Genomic DNA, 20,559 nt, shown 5'->3' on the forward strand with positions numbered 1-20,559 from the left:
TATCAATATCTTTTAACGACATTTTATGTTTTTTTGATTATGTGACAAATTTTGAATAAAAATGTATGTAAATTGTAGAGCAAAATATTAAATGAAGCAATTATTTACTTTTTTTTTTTAAGTAAATCAAAATATTGAATTAAACATTGAATGTACATTTTAGTAAAATCAAAATATGGAATAAATACTGATTGAATGTAGCATTTTTTTTTTTTAAGTAAAACTAAAATTATACTATAACATTGAATATAATATTTTGAGTAAATTTAAAACTAAAATTAGAATCTTCAATTAAAATTTGAATACACATTTGCCTTTTAATTGCATCAGAACTGTTGAATGCAACATTAAATCGATTAAAAACAGAACATTGGTGAAAAACACTTTTTGTAATTAGGTCACAACAGCAAAGAAAATCATTGAAGTTTTTAGTGTTTCATTAAACATTTTATTGTTTATAGTTAAATCAAAACATGGAATACAAACATTAAATGCCCAGTAGAGTTTTTTTTCTGAGTAAAATCAAAATATAAAATACAAAACAAGCTTAAAAAAAAATATATATAGAGTATATATATATATATATATATATATGTATAAAAAGAAATGATTATTAATATGGCAAGTAAAATCAATAAAAAGAATAATTCTAGGTATTATTAGCTGAATGTTTACTTCAGTTATAGAAGCAGATGAATGGGTCGGCCTAATCTCTGCGCTGAAACAGATTAAAGCACAAGCCATCTCCAAACCGCTTTGACTTCTTCTATTTTTTCAGGCATCTAACTCGCTTTTTGCTATCGCCTGTCTCTTCTCATTTCACCTGACCGCTTCCTCCTCCCTTTGCTTCAGTCCGTCTCTCTCTGTCCTGTCTTTCCACACTCTGTGATGCAGATTGAGTGTTTCGCTAAATTTCGCTGACTGGCTCAAAGACGTGACCACTGCGCCGACATCATCACTCAGCCCGTGGTCGGTGACAGCCCTGTTCACTCACCCAGCTCGCAGCAGCCGCCTCGCCTCAACGCACTGCACCGGCCTCCCTCGGCCTCACACCACCCCCGGCCTCCTCCTGCCAGGGAACCAGGGGCGGACTCGGACGCGACCCCGCTCTCATTGGCCCGCTGCTCTCCTCAACCCCGCCCTGCCATCGTCGGGACTCATATGATTGGTGTGTTCTCTGTAGACTGAGGCTGTCTTCTTTCAGGACGCTGTGGAAGGCGGAAGGAGGAAATCTGTAAACTCTGCATAAACTCACGCTACTCATGCTACCTTACGTCACTTATTGTAGAGCTGATCTAGTTTACTTTCTTTTAATCTGTGTTCGACTCTCCTGCACATGCCCATCTGATCAGCACACGCAAATACATCTGATCCATCTGACATCATCTCGCCTTCAAGTCCTCACGGAAGTTCGTACATTTAGTCGTCCATGAAAATCGCTGAAAAAATCAGCTTTTTTTTTTTTTGTGCCAAAGCTGCAAAATGAGGAGTAAGATGCATAAAGACATGATAGCTCATACAAAAATTATCTCCACACTATATTATTAATTATTCACCTCAAGACTTCATTCATCTTCAAAACGCGTATATTTTTGATGAAATCCAAAAGCCTCTGACCTTCCAGACAACAAGGATACTATATATATATATATATATATATATATAATACATATATATACAAACATATATGCATACATATATATATATATATATATATATATATATACACATATACATATATAAGTTAAAGATATAGTTTATTTAGGGAATACACACCTATACTATATATATATATATATATAATGCAAATTGCAGTAATTTTCAGTACTCACATTTTCTAAAATATACAGTTTCCATTTACTACTACTAAAAATATTTTTTTCTGCCAAGTTTGTTTTTCTTGATTCTGTATTTCTACAAATCTTCAGACGTTGGCAAACTTCACGCTCGAACGCAGAAAGCTACGGCGTGAGCCCTCCTGCACGTGTTTTCTTCATGCCTGCTATCAGCTGCTAGGTTTAGTTGGCGTCGCCTCGTAAGCGCGATCTTTCCCGCTGATTTGAAGGCAGCCTATCTGTGCAACAGGCCGCTCGAAGTGACCTCACCCTCGACCTCCAGTAGAGCTGCCGCGATAATACAGGCTTTCCGATCTCTCTGAAACTCTCGTGGTGGTGTCGGAGTGAATACCGTGAAAGTAATGAACTGCGTTGTTAACCGCTTTTGACTCTGGGTTTTATTTCCGTGACCAGCGGATGCTCTTTCCTCGTTATTGTAAAGCAATATATAACGCTCCTACAATGCCTATAAACACGAAATCTCCACGTGAAACGCACAGCAAGCAGCGCTCATAGTGTCAAACGAGCTCCAGACGGCTTGGTGAAGGTGCAGAGGGTCTGAGGAGGACGTGTGAAGGGAAAGGCTCTTGTGGAAAAAGAAGTGCACGCTTAACGAAATAAAAGCCTACTAAGTCCAAAATATACACTTTTACAGTCACCTTTATTTATTTAGCGCTAACAACAAAGAGCTTAAATGTTAATTTCCAATTGAGAAGAGGAAATGTATAATGACAAGATTAAAACTTTAAAACTCATATAGAATATTATCTAAAATTATAGAATCATTGTCGAGCTCAGATTAGTTTATATATATCTGCAATCAAACGGAGTAATAATCACTTGAAATGAAGTCAACCGCTTTTACATTACGCTTTGAGTCGCCGCTTTAAAGAAGAAGCGCATTTATTTCACTGGTGTTGATCAACATACCGAAGCACACGGGCAATTTGATTTAATGCTTCATTTATTTTAACAATTCATTAATAAAAACACGCGGATCAACAGAAATGACATTAAAACGATTTTAGTTTATCGACGTTTAATACGTGAGTTTAAGCGGTCAAAAAAGCGCTTTTGAGTTCAGCCATTGCATTTATTCTAAATGCTACCCACAATGTACCAAAGCGAATTTACACCCAATTTAGCCGATCCTCTTTTTAGCGCGCTTTTCACAAAGCTGCGTGACATGTGCGACGGTGTTTTTGTGTGAACGAGTCCGCGCCTGCCTTCGAGGGACGCTGGTAGACAGAAACCTTTACGATTTTTAATAGTTGCTTGAGAAACCAGTGAAATCAGGAGAGTCTGGTGGTGCTTTGAATTCTTCTCTATCGCAGACGCTTCCGCAGGTCTTTTAAAGAGTAAAGCTTCAAGCATAGTGCGATCATGTGAGTGGAACGGTTCCCGCGGGTTGTAACGGAGCCTGTAGCTTATTTCTCAGAGTACTTTCTGTTATACGCTAGTTTATCTCAGATAGCGCTCGAATCACACGCTGACATGTAGCTGCTTGTTTAGTGTCCTTCGTGGTAACACGGGGTCCTTTCTTTGTGCTATTTTCATCAGCTGTGGAGGTACGGAGGTTTGACAGACTTATTAGCGGGGCCTTTCTGTTTATACGACATCACTATTGTTGCATCTATTGCTCATTCTCACTCACTTGAATCCTGAAACATGGAGTAACAAGAACCCAGGATTTTAACTTCTAGAAATCTGCAACCGCGTATGACAGCGCAGTTGCTCAGATCGTGATAAATAAACACGCTATTGACCGGAAAATTGACGAATGGTCTTATTAGAAAATCCAGTTTTTGAGAGGCGTAGCTTCTTGAAATAAGTTCTGATTACAAGTAATAAAGTAGGACCGCAAGTTCATTGTGCTCATTTTAAAGATGACGAATAATTCACCTCTATGAACTGGGTGGAAATGCCAAAAACGTGTGGTTGTAATAATTTACGAACTGATGGTTTGGGGTACAATAAATAGTTACTATTTATAGTCTCTTTTTCTTCTTCTCTTTCTTTCTCTTCTTTTCGAAACGAAGTGTGTAAATATCTTAAAGGGTCTTTCAGACAGTGATAATGTTAACGTGGGTTTTTTTAGTTAAAAGGTCACATCTGAAAGGGTTCCTGTGCCTGAATGACCCTGAGAACAATCGTACTCATTGATAGCCTCTTCACATGTATTTACAGTCGATTTCCCAATGGCTCTGTGTATCTGTATTGCTGTAAAAAGGATATCTCAACGCTCAAAGAAGCTGAGGACTTATACTATCTATTTTAACAGCTGTTATTCATTAATATTATTTTGCCCTGCTTTTCAATGGGAAAGGCATGAGTACAAATGTATTCATGCTATATAAAGATGATGTCTGGTCGAGCTTGGCAGCACTTCGCCCAGATGATGCCAGGTGGGTTGGGCGCATAGATAGCCCGCATGTCCCCTTAACGTCTTCTGACAACCCTTATGTTTCTATGAATCTTAGTCTTACATGAAAAAGACTCTGAATAACACTACAAACTAAAATGGGGATTGCATTGAATGTGTTTCAATTGCACAGATTTTATTGTGCCATGAAGGACTAGGCATCCTGTTGAAGCAGGGAGAGGAGAGGCCCAATTATTATAGTTATTAATATTATTATTATGGCTATGATTTTGTTTGTTTTTGCTATTTTAAATAATTCAGAGAGATGTTGCCTGGAACATTTATCACACTCGCAAAGATTTATGAACCCAAAGTAACACTTGAAACTAAAGAGACGACATTAATGTGCAGTAGATGTGGGGGTTTCTGAAGATGCAGCAAGAAGCTCATGTTGATATGAATAGAACATCTAGGTGTCCAGGTGAGGCTGCTTGTCAGACCTATCATTTGCAAGGGTTTTTTTTTTTTTGTCATTATTTTCCTTTATTTTGAGTTTTCATGGAAATGAATTCATCGCTTTGTTTTTTGGTTTTGAATGAGGTGTTTATTGTGGTTAATTGTTAACTATGATGTGATTATTAAATATCAAAATAAATAGTGTTTAAAATTAGTTGTTGGCTTTGGTCTTCACGTCTCTATAAAGTTTTGGCCCCAAGATCATAAGTATTTATATGTTCACATACACACACACACACACACACACACACACAAAATAATAATAATAAAGGGCAATTAAACAAATAAAAATTGGATTTTATTTTTCAAAGATATTTAAAACTTATATTAACTAATAATTTAGCTTTTATTATTCTTAGAACAACCTTAAAACTGCATTTGTGTGACTCAGGGAAAACTTTGTAAAGACAGCATATTTTTTAATTAGTTTATTACTCAAAGCACAAACGTAGTCAAAGTACAAAAAGGAAGGGGGAAATTATGAAAAGTAAGCATTTATACGCTTGTTACCGTTTTTTTTTTTTTTGTAGATCATATTTTCACATTATTTTCAATGTAGGATAACTAACTCTATGTCAACCGTTATGTTTTATTACAATATTTCGGTACTTTGTGTTTTTGCCAAATAAATATTAGTACCCCGTCACCGTATCACGTGACGTCGACAAACTCCATTGCCTGCGCGAGACCTCAGGCCTTCGCGGAAGTTTCAAAATGAGTATCTTGATTTGTATTTGACTGACGAAAACGTTCAAGGAGCAATTTTTGTGCGTTGATATACAATTATTATTATTTATATTTGCCAGATTTTTCAACAAAATACAGAGTAATAAAATTGTCGAATGTGCCAACGGTATGTGTGTAAGAAAATGAAGCTTGCATCTTTTTTTAAAATGAATCTGATTAAGTGATTATTAAAGTGCTTAACATGTTATTGTTGCTAGCAGTGCCTCACATGAGGTGACGAACTGTTATTTTAATACGCAAAGATGTGTATTTTATTTAAATAAACTAGTACGTTAAAGGAAAGACGTTCAATCAGATAACATTTATTCTGTATACAGTATTAAACCCCAATATATCGCTAAATCTGTAGGTGATTTTAAGTCAAAATGGGGAAAGAAATAGCTTTTCAGAGCCACAGAAAGCATTTCAATCCATCACTGACTGGAAAGGTAAAGACGTACGGAAGCAATATTGGATGATTATTTTATATTTTATTAATCCGTCGTGGAAACTTATTAAAGTCGTGGAAAACAAAATGATGTTTCGTCATGTTAAAAATGCCAAAATTTTCCTTCATGGTGGCGGGAAAAGGCAATCATAACTGTCTTAAATGAACTCGATTCAGATCTGTGTCACTTGTATGTGAATCGCTGAATCATGTTCTTTCCTGGTGTGTGTCTGATTATATTATTCATGTTGTTCATTATCGCTATCACACTAGCATATGAAGGGGAAATTTTAAGGACACTCTTATGGTACAGTGGCAAGACCTTAACTACTAAATATTTCTAAAGAGTAGTTGTATTTAGTGACTGGAGCATGCTCAGAAACAAATAATGGCTGAATCTTGGGTCACGCTGCAGAGTGGAATACGGTAAGTGTTTAATGAATCTGAAGCACTTTATGAACCATAATTAGCTAAGTAATGAAAAGTAACTACATATGAAAAAATGTAAAGATCATGTTCCATGAAGACAGTTCTACTATAAATATGTCAAACAATATGCATTGCCTATTCTGGAAAGTTTAAAGACCATTTTCTCAGTATTTAGATTTTTACATCCAGTTTTGTATCAAATACTAACCAAACCATACTTAAAACGCACTTAAATGTGGTCAATGGAAACCGCTCTGGGATGTACTCGTTTAAACCTTTAATTTAGAAAAATGTATCCTGGTCCAGGTCACGTTATTAATATTATATGGATTATAATGACACTTCCTCTAATAAACATGTTTGATTCTCTGTAATTATTTCATGAGTACAATCACATAAAATTTAAGCATATAATGATATTCTAGGAATTGTGCTTCTAAATTTATAGCAGCAGTTTAGACAAGACCTCTTTTCATTCTGTAGCCTCTGTATATAAGGTTCAAAAAGAAATTAAACTGAATGGAATTCTGGTTTCACTTGAAATGCAAATTCATACCAAAACTCAATACCAAAAACAAATTAATTGTATGCAATATGGGTTTCTTTAGAACGGAAAGGGCACTTCCAAAACTGGAACAGAGATGGAAACATACTCTGTGTGTTTAAAACTTGTATTTCTGTCCTAAGGTAACAGTTTTTGGATTATCTGAAATGACTGTACCCCATATGAACAAGACTCTTGGTGGCTGGTGATACTTTTGATTCAAGGTCTACGTCTTCTGCAGACCGGCTGCCCCCACACTGACTAAATCAATCATTTATTTTTAGAACCTTGCCTTATACACAGAGACATTGTCATGTTAGAATAGAAAAGGTTTCTGCCTAATACCAGCTAATACAATTCCATAGAAAATACTTCTAAACATTAAGATTTGTATTCATAGGAATTATTTAAATAGTAAAACCTGTTCATTAGAAGGTGTCCTAATACTTTGTCCAAGTGGCAAATTACAGACTTGTTGTTTTTTAGTAACACTTTAACGCTGTTTAAAATACATGGTGAGGCAGAATGATAAAACAGAAATGGAAACAAAAGCCACAGACGTAAGAGAATTCAGAGTTGCACTTTTTATTGCTTTATCAGTGCATGAATGTGGCTTTACTGCAAATGCAAAATGGCAGTGAGGATTACTCTTTCATCGTGGTCCTTTCTGTAATGAGAGCAAACAGAATGTAAGTATCATAGTAGTGTACTATATCAGATTTTTTTCAATTGTAAAATAAATTACCTTTGATCCTGAATCGCTGCTCTTGGCTCATCTGTTGACCTGAGATTCACGTGTGATATCAGCCCTCTCCTCGCCCCATCCAGCAGTCTATGCTGAAGCTGAATTTGCCCAGGTTAGAGTTACCTAGTTCTCCTGAAAATGCACACAAGAACATGTTAGTTAAAAATAATGCAGAAAAGAATATACTAATATTTATGATGTATCAAGTGCATTTACAGCCTCCCACGGATCTCTTGTAGACTTGACCTTCACAGCTGGGAGCTTGTCCACCAGATCCTGAAGACGTGCAGATTCTGCATGGTCCTCCTCAGTCTGTAAACTAAAGGGATACAAAGTGACTCACCGTCTCTGTGTTTTGGTATTAAAAACATTTATTTGTGTGTCAAAGAAAGACTCAGAAGAGCCTTGATGCTGCCCCTCTCATATTTACGTGACTCTCACAGATCAATGTTTTCTGCCTAGCTCCACCTCATTTTCCAGCCTCTGACCTAACCAAACCAAAATTATCTTGAATTCACATGCTCGATATTGAATTTAAAAAATCGATATTAACATTAAGAACTGAGTTTGGAGGAACTAAATCTGATTCCAGCTCCTGGACCTGCTTGCCTCCTCTCATGGCGATCTGCTCAGCTTCATCCAGGCGTGTGCTGCAGGTCTTGAATGGTCTGCCCATGTTCTTCTTCATGCGCCCAGATGAGCAACTGCAAGGTCCTGCCCTTCAGCCTCTGCCATCATGGCAGCATCAGTGATGGCCTTCGGCTTTTCCTCAGCATTCCTGCACTCCTGCACTGCCTCCCAACCAGTTCAGCTGAGTATTATCTCCTCCTCCGCTTTCTGATTCAGCAGACTGGTGTTCTGGAATGGTTAGTTTATCTCTACTTAATATCACCAATGCCAAAGTTCACAAGTAATGATAATTTATAAATTGAGCGATTTTTAAATGTGTTACCTGAGAATGCAGGAGCTGAACTCTCTCGCTGACGCCCAGCAGTTCCTGCTCAGCCAGCTTCCTCCCTCTCAGTCTGTTCACCAGGACTCCAGTCATCCAGTTCAGCTTGCAGAAGATTGTTGCGTCTATCAATACCGCTGTTCTCTTTGAGATCATCATTACCACGCAGTGCATCATCTAACTGCATTTGGAAAATCTGCATAGGAAGTTTTATAAAAATGAATAGGCTGGAAGAACAAATATTGCATTTCTTACCACAACTTTTTCACTGCAGTAGAAATCATCATACTTTGAGATGCCCATGAAGACCCTTTGAGCTGCTTCTGGCTTCTGATACTGGTCTGTTTGCCTGGCTGAGCTAATCTCCATCTCATTGAGGTCTCTCCATCTTCTTCTTCAGTCTGGAGAGCTTCATTCTGCTAAAGAGTCTCTGATTCTAGGAGTCTAAAGGGTATCAACCACTCTCTGCTGGTTCCTCTTGGTTTGCTCCATCTCTTCATCTTCCTAGTCAGTTTCATGCTCAATATCAGCTTCCTGCATTTGACTGAACTCTAGTTGGTTTCAAGATCTTTCCTTCCTCGTGTTCTAGTGAGCCCTTCAAATGTGAAACAGTTTTTAAGTTTGTTGTCCAAAATCAACTATGTGTAATAAAACAGGAAATGACTATTTAAGCTTACCCCAGCCCCAAGGCCAAGTTCTGACTTCGTTTTCCTGGTCCAGCTGCTTTCAATTTTCCAACTCATGGATGTTTTTCCTGACCTCCAAGTTGCTCAGTGAGGTCAGAGATTTCCTCTGTTATGACAGAAAAGAACTGCTAAACAAAATAATGCAGATATCATCTGCTAATTGCAGGTAACTAAATATTCCTAATACCCTGATGTCCTTGCCTTCTCCTCCGCTAGTCCCAAGATTTAATCCATGAACTCTCTCCACAAGAGCTTTCAGCTTCAAAGAGTCCAGTGTCTGTGAGATCCAGAGACTCTGGGCATCTATCTAGTTCAGTCTGAGACTCTTCAAATTTCTGTGCTCTAATTCAGCCAAGACCTATTAGGTGTGTTAATTTAGGTAAGCCATTTAATTATTAATAAAATTATAAAAGTCAGAAGTAATAAATTTACAAATTTAGTAATAATTTGATGTATTACCTTTGTCAAAGTTTTGCTTCTTGTCCAGAGCAGCAGCAGCAGCTGGATCTCTCCACATCCACCATAAGATCTTTCAATCTCACTCTGCAGCCTGTGTTTATCTTCTCTAGTGAGGAGCATTTAGCATTGACAGCTTCCAGCTTCCTCTGCTTCTTGAAGACGCTTGAGCCAGTTTTTTCCAATTGTGTCAGTGAGGAGATTTAAGTATTAAGACATAATGATGAAAAAGTAATCATAAAAACCAACAGTACATTTTATATTACTTTCTACTTAAGTTTCTCCAGCTCCTCTGTCCTCTGGATGGCACTGCCTTATCTGTTCTCCACTGAGCCACCTCAGAGTTCGCCTTGACAGACTCCCCTGTAGCTCAGCTTGGCTTCTTGCTCTTCTTCAAACTGCTCTCTCAGCAGGTCGGAGTTTGACGAGCAGATTGAACTGCATGGGCGAGGAGTATTCTAGCCTGAAAGAAAAAATCTTCAGTTGCTTGGATGTGGTTTCATTGTGATACTTGTAAATAAAAATTATTCAACTTCTTTGAAAGAAATATAATGATCACCTGATTTCCTCCTCTTCAGTTGTCTCTTGAGGTCTCAATCTGCTGCGTAGGACTGGCTTGCCTGTTAGCTGAGAGACCAAGGAGTCTTTCTCCTCCAGCTGTCTAGACAGTTCATTTGAAATTGCAAAAAAAGTGTTTTTTTTTTGTGTTATGACTTTTTTTTTTTAACTGAAAGCACATTAATTCTGTTATGTTTTGTAATCTTACCATTCTCAGTTTGCAGCTTGGCTTCTGCATGGTGAAATCATTGATAGTGCGCTGGCCTTCCTCAGACTTGGTTCTACCACTCATCTGGTCTCCAACGCTCTACATTTTCTCCAGATTGCTCTAATAAATTAGATTTTAAAGTGAGTGATATTGATTACATTTGCATCTTGCGAATCTGTTTTATTTGTTGCCACTAACCTTGACTTGACAAGCTGCTCCATGTTGGAGGCCACATCATCAAGTAAGCTCTAACTTCAGTTCGCTCTTCTCCTCTCCAGCTTCTGCTTGACTCTCTGAAGGTTGTCAATCTGCTCTAGACTGTGACACACTGTCAGCGTGTTTCTTCTCAGTAGCAGCAGTAGCTTCCATGTTGCAGAGTGGCCTCGGGCATCTCTATGGAGTTTCTGAACCTAGCTTCACGCTTCTTGTTCATCTCAATCTGGGCTGCAGTGGCTCCACGCCTCCTCCAATCTCTCACTGATCTCTCCAGTTCTCTGGACAGATCAGCTCCTCTGTTTTTCAACCTTTGGCACGATGTGCCTTCTCAGCCTCTCCAGCTCTTCTTCAAGCTCTTCAATACGCAGCCTGGAAATTGAGAATAAGTAATGTTTTAATAAGTCAATGATCCTTCTTTTATATGATTCATCCTTGTTTCATCTAACAAACCTGCAACTCCTTCTTCAGTTTCTTCTGAGTTAAAATGTACGCTTGCTCATCATCCTCAATTTTGCTGTTGAGCTGTCCAATTTTCAAAGTCCTTCCTTTAAGATGATATCAAAAATGTTTGATAAGTTATTATAATTATTAAAAATAATTATAATTAAGTAAAAAAATTATTATTCTTATTTTAATTGTTTGAAATGTTCTTACTTTTTCAGCTTCTCCTCTAGTTGCTGTTTATCATTTTCTCAAGTCCATAATACTTTCCTGGGTCAATTTTAAATCACCCTCCAGCTTTTTGCTCTTTCAAGATCCATGCGCAGCTTCTTTTCTTGCTCCAAGGATCCTCAAGCTTATTATAAAAATATAATTCATTTACATTGTCTTTGCAAAACATAACAAATATCATACTTAAGGTGTTTAGAGTGAGATTTTTGTTGTACTCCACATCATCCACTTGTTGCTCCAGCTTGGCTTTGGCTTTAGTGAGTGTGTTGACTTTGTCTTCTTCACTCTGGAGATCATCCAGTGTTTGCTGATGGGCCTCCTGCAGAGCTTTCTTTCTCCTTGGTCAGCTTAGCAATGACTTTCATCAAGTGCTGACATTTCTTCTGTGAGATTTTTAACCTAAGCAAAAGAGCTTTAGATCAGTTAACACTCAAAATTGTTGAAAAAACTATAAAAGGTAACCACTAACCTTGTTCTCAGTGGCATGTTTCTCTTCTCTCTACTTTGGCCAGAGTGAGCTCAAGATCATCAATGTCCTTCTTGAGTTCAGGAGCATTCATCCTCCAGCTTTCGTTTCTTTTGCAACCAACTCTGCATTCATTTCCTCTTCATCCTCCAGTCTCTCAGTCAGCTCTTTGACTTTGGCTTCAAGCTGGATCTTTGCTCTTGATCAGACCTCACATCTCTCTCTCCTCAGCATCTGTTAGATTGTCTTGCTCCTATCAGAGCGAGAAAAAACTGAATTTATAGAATTTATCAATTTTGGGGGAGAAAATAAAAGTGAAAACCTTGTGTTTCCATGTTGACTTACAGACTGCACAGCAAGCTGGAGGTCATTCTTTTCTTTGAAGAAGAGAAACCATCTTTTTCCTCAAGTTCCTTTTTGCGTGGCTTCAGATTTTGCATAAGCTTCCTTCAGCTTGGTGAATTCTTCCTTCATGTTGGCCATTTCCTTCTCCGTCTCAGCTGATTTCAGCAAAGGCTTGATCTTGAAGTAGAGCTTCATCCAGGGCCAGTTCTTTGACACCCATGAAAGCACGTACATTCCACTGGATCACCAACAAAGAATCTCTGTAAAGAAATTCAGTGTATATTAACATAGACAAAAGTAGTGGATGTCTTCTTCTAATAGATAAAAGAAGACATTACAGTTATACTAACCTGCGCTCAACAATCTTCTGAACTCAATTCTTGAGAGAATACCAATGAGCTCCTGCTTGAATACCAGTAATGATAAGAGCAAGACGGTCATCTCTCATCTCTTCAAGGGTACCCAGGAGACCAGCCTTGAAGAACACCTTTACAAAATATGACAATATTTATTTACTATTTTTATTTACACTTTCTGCATTATGATCATTTAAATTGGCTTTTGAAGAGAAATTATGCTAGAATATTTTATACCTTAGTATGTCCTAACTTGTACTGGCTGTGGTCAAGGTCCAGTGAGCCCAGCAGTTTCTCAGCAGCTTTCTTGTTGTCAATGAACTGACCCTCAGGGATAGCAGATGGGTTCAGAATCACGGTATCTAACAAGAAGTACAAAAGTAACAAAAGTTTTACCCCTGTGCACTGAAATGTTTATTTCAGTCTTTATTTTAGCTTCTCTTTTTAAGTTTTTCACCTCTGCTTGAAATCTCCATACAGGATCCTGTTGGGAAGCCCTTTCTGCAGATTCTGATGCCTCCAGCACACCGTTACAGCGCAGCTGGTGCATGACCAGAGGATTCTCCATCGCCTCTGGAGTCTTAGTCTCATTTGGAATCAGGCAACGCACAAAATGAGGGGGTGAGTTGACCGCAAGTTGGTCATCAGCTTGTTCAAGTTCTCCTGTGAAAAACAAAACCATAACATTGTAAGGTATGCAGTTTTTTACTTTTTGTTTTGATCTTTTTTTTTTTATAATCCTTACCCTATGAAGGGCTGACACGGTCTGGAAAGAGCGAACCCTTCTTTTTTCCACCTCCTTTACCTCCTTGGCATCTTGGGCTGAAACCAACAGAAAATGTAAGTAAACATTTTTTTATCACATTACAGTTCAAACCCAGAAAAAAAGAAACTGAATTCGCTTTACTGAAGATCAGTACACACCTGAGTCAGCCCCAGCATATCCAGCAAACAGTACCGACAACAGCTTCACAGTAGACTTTTGGAAGAGTCCAACCACAGTCTCGTTAAGAGGGTCCTTGTTCTTCACCAGCCAGTTTGAAATGTTGTAGTCCACAGTACCAGCGTAGTGAACCAGGGAGAAATGGGCTTCTGGTTTACCCTTGACAATCCTGGGCTTCTGGAAAGTAGGATTCTTACCCAAGTGGTTGTCATAAAGCTTAGATTTGAATGTTGCGTCAGTGGCTTTTGGGGAACATGCACACTCCTCCTCAAGGATGGACATGATACCCATGGGCTATAGGAAACAAAGTGTAATGGAAAAAATATGGTAAATATGAAAACACAAGAACATACAAAACAAATGTTTTAAATGAAACTATAATAATATTCCTGCACATAAACCCACCTTCTCAATTAACTCAATACAAGCCGCTAAGTCCATGCCAAAGTCAATGAACTCCCACTCAATACCCTCCTTCTTGTATTCCTCTTGCTCCAGCACAAACATGTGGTGGTTGAAGAACTGCTGCAACTTCTCATTAGTGAAGTTGATGCACAGCTGCTCGAAGGTGTTGAACTGCAGGTGGAATATGTTTTATAATCACATTGGTGAAATGGGATGCTTGTTTTATTTGTTTTAATATTACAAAAATGTAATGATGCAATCTTACATCAAAGATCTCAAACCCAGCAATGTCCAGCACACCAATGAAGTACTGACGAGGCTGTTTGGTGTCCAGGGATTGGCTGATTCTCACAACCATCCACAAGAACATCTTCTCGTACACTGATTTTGCCAAAGCACCAATAGAATAGTACACCTAAAAGGAGTAGAATAAAATGTAAAAATTGTTGTAACGTGATTTACAAGCTTTATACAAAGTTTCTTTACCTGCTGGACGTTCTGTCCCTTGGTGACCCACTCATTTCCTACTTTAACTCTTGGGTGACACAACCCCTTGATGAGATCAGCAGAGTTCAGGCCCATCAGATAAGCAACTTTGTCAGCATCTTGTAAAGAAAAATAATATATATATATATAAATATATTTATACTACTTTTAATTTAAGTTTATAACCATTTATCAAAATGTCACCAGTGGCAGTGTGGTAATGACTGCACAACATCACTGACCCTCAGTCCCATGCCGCAGAGAGCAAGTATATTTTTGTGTACATTTATGTATATACTGTATATTTATCCTGTCTCTTTCTCTTAATACTGACCCTCAGTCCCATCAGCCTCTGCCTGTTCCTCTCGTTGCTTCTGCTTGAACTTCATGTTGCCATAGTGCATGATGGCCCCGGTCAGCTTAGTAGATTCCTGATTTTTCATCTTGAGTGAAGCCCAACACATCAAACGCATCCTGCCAATTGAAAGCAGCACGACAAAGCAATAATGTAAGTCTACTTTTATTATCCTTTTTGTGGCACCTCACTACAGTTCTAATTCATGTATATTTTGCTTCACATAGAGATACGTTACTAACATCAGTGGCAGTCAGCTCTTCAGCATCATCAATGGATGCCACTTGTGTCTCTCCTTGGGAGATGTATGCATAGTCATAGGGGTTGTTGGTGATGAGCAGCATCTCTAAAGAGAAATGGGAACATAGATCAGAAAATACTCTTTTAATTAGAAACCGCAATGCAATAGACTTGACGGGTAATTTTACCCAGCAGTTCTGGTTTTCTGGGAGAGGATCTGGTAGAAGATGTGGTAGTCTCTCTCAGCCTTGAGCTGATAAGTGACACGAGACTTCTCCAGCAGATCTAAATTAGCAAAATGTACAAAATTATTGCTAACGTCAAATGTGTGTGTATATATATATATATATATAAATTTGTGTGTACTATAGTCTTCCAGTCATAACTGTGATAATATAAAGCATACTCACAAGTTTCAATATCTGCAGAAGCCAGTTTCCCACTCACACCAAAGTGAATTCGTATGAATTTACCCTGTTCAAAATAAATAATTCATATTTACTTCTTTTTATATTATATACATTATACACTAATGCCTTCCTCACTACGAGAGAGGACTTACAAATCGAGAGGAGTTGTCATTTCTGATGGTCTTGGCATTACCAAAGGCCTCCAGGGCAGGGTTAGCCTGGATGATCTGATCCTCTAGAGTACCCTATAAACAAACAATTTCATTTTCACAACCTTCAAATAAACAAAATAACATTTTGAAATCAAGCGATATTCATAGTTTTATTTTAGTACAGTAGTACAGTTTTGTAGCTATATTGACCTTTTTCTCAGAAGCTGCATCTTTTTTCCCTGTTACAGCTGCAATGCTGGCAAAGTACTGGATGACTCTTTTGGTGTTCACAGTCTTTCCAGCACCGGATTCTCCTCTGTGGATTAAAACAGTAGACGTTTTTATCTTTTAAACACATTTAATCTCCCCAAAAAATTAGGATGAAATAACTTACGTGATCAGGACGGACTGGTTCTCCCTGTCTGTGGGGTGAAATTCACACAGAGAAGATTGTTATGAGTAATATTTAACAAGATAAATTGTTAATAAATTGAAAAAAGTTGAACAGCTGTGAAATGCATTCCTAACCTGACAGCATGTACTGGTAAGCATTGTCAGAGATTGAGAAGATGTGAGGAGGAGCTTTGTCCTCTTTCTTTCCTCTGTAGGCTTTGACCACAGAGGCGTCATACACTGGCAGCCACTTGTAGGGGTTGACAGTGACACAGAACAGCCCTGAATAGGTCTGTAATGTGGCAGATGAATCAGTTCAGTACAACTATACAAGCAAATGATTGCAGTAGATTCGTTGAGACTCTCGTTCATCACTCACGTAGATCATCCAGGCTGCGTAACGCTCTTTGAGGTTATACAACACAGCCGGCTCGTGCAGGAAGGTGAACATCGCCATGTCCTCAATTTTATCGAACTTTGGGGGGTTCTGAGGATGAATATCACCCTCCTTGAAAGTCAAGGTCTGTTGAAATAGAAATTATAACTTTACACAAGTCTTTCATTTTAATAATTGAATTGTCTTCATAGTTTAGTTTTTGAAAGCTGCACTGTAAAAAACAAACAATGCTTTCTTTTAGATTATCCACACTAAAACTTAAAATTGTTACATTTGTAAGCTTTTTCTGAAGAAACTGTGAGTGGTGCCAGATTTCGTAACTATTGTGAAATCCTGATAAAGCATCCTTACCTTTCCAGATTCAGTGTTGACAGTGACCTTGTCACCATCTCTACTGGTGATGGAGGCTTTGACGTACTCAATCTCAGGATCAGGCACAAAGCATTCCTTCTTCATGTCGGCAAGGGCGAGTCTGGGCCTCCAGACGCTCCTTGTCTGACTTCCGTGAAGAACGAAGCAGCAGACCCAAACTCTGCCATGACGGCGTCAGACATGTTGAAACCTGGAAACAAACAGCCTTATAAATATAACATCCTTCTTTGACAAAAACGTAGCACAGAAGCACTAACAACACATAACTGGCGTCACAGGTGCAGAAATGATAAACAAATGCATTTCAGTACTGTAGATGCATTTATCAGGAGATGCAAAACTCCTCACCTTCTTTTTTGTCAAACTCTGTTCACTGTAACTGCAGAGCTGGTGTTATTCTAGGGATGAGACCAAAAGCTCATTAGTGTTTGAGAACAATGATGTGATTCTGATCACAAACTTGTGATGGATATTTCTTTTGTGTGAGCTCTGAAAGCAGTGATTGTGAGGATTGTCCAGGAGATCTTCCTTGGTCTTTCTACTCGGAGGCTCTTACCTTGGGTTGTCCTGTGTTTTGTGTCCCTCCAGAGTTGATGCTACCTTTTTAAAGGGAGTCACTTATCCCAAAATGGTGGTACACAGTGGATGCCCCACCCATGTCCCCGCTAAATAAATCTTCAAATGATTGAATGGCATAGGATGTTCACCGGCGGGTGATATATATGGTGCGATGTAACAATAGGCTTAATGGAGGAAGGACAAAAGAACACACATGTCGCTTTAAAGACATTTCATCAACACCATCCTAATTAGGAACTCCTTTTACGACGTTGTCTCAGGTCAACAAGAACAACAGTAGTCTATTTCTGATCCCTTCCTCGTAGAGCAGCACACCTCTCGACATCTGAGAAATGTGAACTTGTCGTGGTATGTTACAATTGTTCAGCCTCTCCATTGTTGTTTTTCCCTCAGAAAGACAAGCCTTGCAAAGAACCAATGATATCCAGTTAAATCTTTAATGCATTGGCAGAGATTTCAAAAGTTTGTTCAAGAGTTGACTACTTATTCTCTTTTATAAGACGTGAATCAGTTCCACTTATCTAAAGCCTAAGGCTAATCATAATCACCCTTTTTGTCTAAGTAACACATGCACACTTTTTGAGAGATATCAGGTTTAACTTTTTTTCACACTTTGGAGACGTTCCAATGTCATTGCTTGAGACAGTCATATTAGCTAAGTAAAGAGAAGGTCTAAAACAAAAGGTGACAAATAATTGAAGTCTGTCTATAGATGGAGACAACGAACAACCAACAGCTGGCCTTCGGTGCTGTTTGACCCAACGGCTCAATTGTCACGGCTAGACCTCATCCTCTTCTTGTTGACGTCCCATTGTTGTTCCTCTATCCTTGAGGACAAAGATAACCCTGCTGCATTTTCTCAGCTTCTTTACAGTCACTGCTGAGGGTCTCAGACAGCTGTAGATGGGGGCCTCTGTAGTGTGAGAGGCTCCAGCAGCTGCTCTTTGTGCTGTGCATGCTGTGGTGTGAATTGTTGCATGTGATGCATCTTTTATTAGGAACATTGGTATCTTTTAACATAAGGATTAGGATCAACAAGTGATCGTTTAACATCTGTATCATAGAACATGCATACTTACGAATTCCATTCATTTCAGTTATTTTAGACCGTTTGTCCTAGAATATCACATTCAAAGCACCCTGCTATGGCATTCGCAGGATTCAGTTGACACTCTAGGCTTTGAAGGTCACAGCATTGGGCACACAAGGTTAGCATCCTCAAAATGTCCTGTTAGCTGCAAACTCACTATGGAAAGAAAGGATAAATTCTTTCTGTAATTGTGATCAAAATTTAATTTAGATTTAATAATCTGATTTAATTGCAAAATAAAAAAAAATGTGCTTGTGATTTTAAAATGCAATTTAAACATGCACACACAAAATATATATTTAAAAAAAAATAATAATAAAATAAATATATATATATATATATATATATATATATAATGCTATTAAAATACCATAAAGCACATGATATTATTATTGTGATACTATTTTAATTTTACATGCTACTTTAGTTAAAAATAAATGAGAAAGAAAAATGTTTTTTTTATTTTATATTACAACTGTACAATAAATACTAATGCAAATACTAACACTGCCACATAATCAGCTGAAACACAAAGTGTGTATATTTAATTACACAACAGCCTTCATGATTTGGTAATCACTTACTTAATTTAATTTTAAAGGACACGAAGAGTTCATTTGCAAAAGCAATTCTCAAGAAACGATTTTCATTGTGCATTCTGCAGTTGGGTTATTTTGACTCGGTTAAAAAGAACAACTTAAGAACAAAAAATGACAGCTAGCTAACACAATAAAACATGAAAATAAAAGTTGAAAGTTAAAAAACGTATCTGTTTTTGCAAATAAACTCTAAATGTTTCTTAAACTGCATAAACTGTGTGCTGTGAAAGTCAAAATGTGGCCTTATGAAGGTATAAATCAATTTAGGTTGTGGACAACATCTCACCATACATCACACATCACACATTAGGTATGTGTACGTTTGTGTACGCCTGTTTGTTTGTTTGTTTTTTTTTACTAGCCAGTTGGACCCACCCATCACTATGTCCTTGGAGGCTGAGAGATCATTTCTGATTTGGCGTCTCAGATTGTTGGGTCAAACAGACGTTTTTGGACGAGATGAAAGTGAAAGCATGGTGCTTACATTAATGATTGTCTCATTAAGGCCCTCGCTCTAGATTAATGAGATCCAGAGAACCTTAACATCAAGTCTCTTTTCCTTCAGCTGCCAGCTCCATCTCTTACTGTGACGAGGTGGAAACATTCCTATCCACACTCTTCCTGAGACGGAGGCGGCTCATTCTCAGCTGTTTAGGCCCCTTTGACGTCTCGGCTCACCATAAGGTCAATGACTTGACCTTTTGTGCATTGTGACCATTGAGCATGCTATTAATGGAGACTGGGGGGTCTGTTTGTTTGATTTACTTTGACAAGTGTCTGACTGAACGTCCCGTTATTCCTTGGGTTCTTCGTTTGACTTGCTTGTCATTTCTTTGTTATCCTTTGCTCAAGAAAGCTGTATGACGGAAGCAGAGAATACAGGTATTAATGATTGAATGACTCGCGTCTATCTATCTATCTATCTATCTATCTATCTATCTATCTATCTATCTATCTGTCTATCTAATATCTATCTATCTATCTAATATCTAATTTTATTATAAAGTTCCAGTTGTTAACATCAGTAAATTACATTAGTTATCATTTCAGGATTTACTAATTAATTTCAGCATATACAGCAAATCTTATTTAATGGACCTGCTCTAAAATGGACTAATAATGTGTAGCTGCATTTTTTTTATTTTCTAGCATTAACTAAGTAATTTCATTTATATGTGAACCTGGATCACAAAAGCAGTCTTCAGTAGCACAAATATATTTGTAGCAATAAATAATAGTACATTGTATTAGTCAGAATCATTGATTTTTTTTATTTTTTTATGCCAAAGATATTTTGGATATTAAGTTAAGATCTTTTTTATGAAGATATGTTGTAAATTTCTTACTGTAAATATATAAAAACAAATTTTTAATTAGTAATGTACATTGTGAACAACTTCATTTGGACAACTTTAAAGTCTTAAATGTGTGATAAATGTATAACTCTCAATTTAAAATCTTCTAAAATTTTCTACGAGTAAACTTGCTACCGTTATGCAAATTGTCATGACTTTTAACCTCTGCTGTGCAAATTTTTATTTTTTTTTCTGCTCACTCCTGTTGCTCCTGGCATTTGACTTGGCCACACACACACTCACCCACACACACACACACACCC

At 37.7% G+C, this 20,559-nt stretch overlaps 1 pseudogene; it reads right to left on the reverse strand.

Annotated features, from left to right (window-relative positions):
- The window catches only part of LOC122329976, a 98,580-nt pseudogene extending 81,725 nt beyond the window's left edge, over positions 1 to 16,855 (reverse strand).
- Positions 16,856 to 20,559: the final 3,704 nt, after the last annotated feature.

Source organism: Puntigrus tetrazona, chromosome 24 (genome assembly GCF_018831695.1).
Source record: "Puntigrus tetrazona isolate hp1 chromosome 24, ASM1883169v1, whole genome shotgun sequence".
Classification (NCBI taxonomy): Eukaryota; Metazoa; Chordata; class Actinopteri; order Cypriniformes; family Cyprinidae; genus Puntigrus; species Puntigrus tetrazona.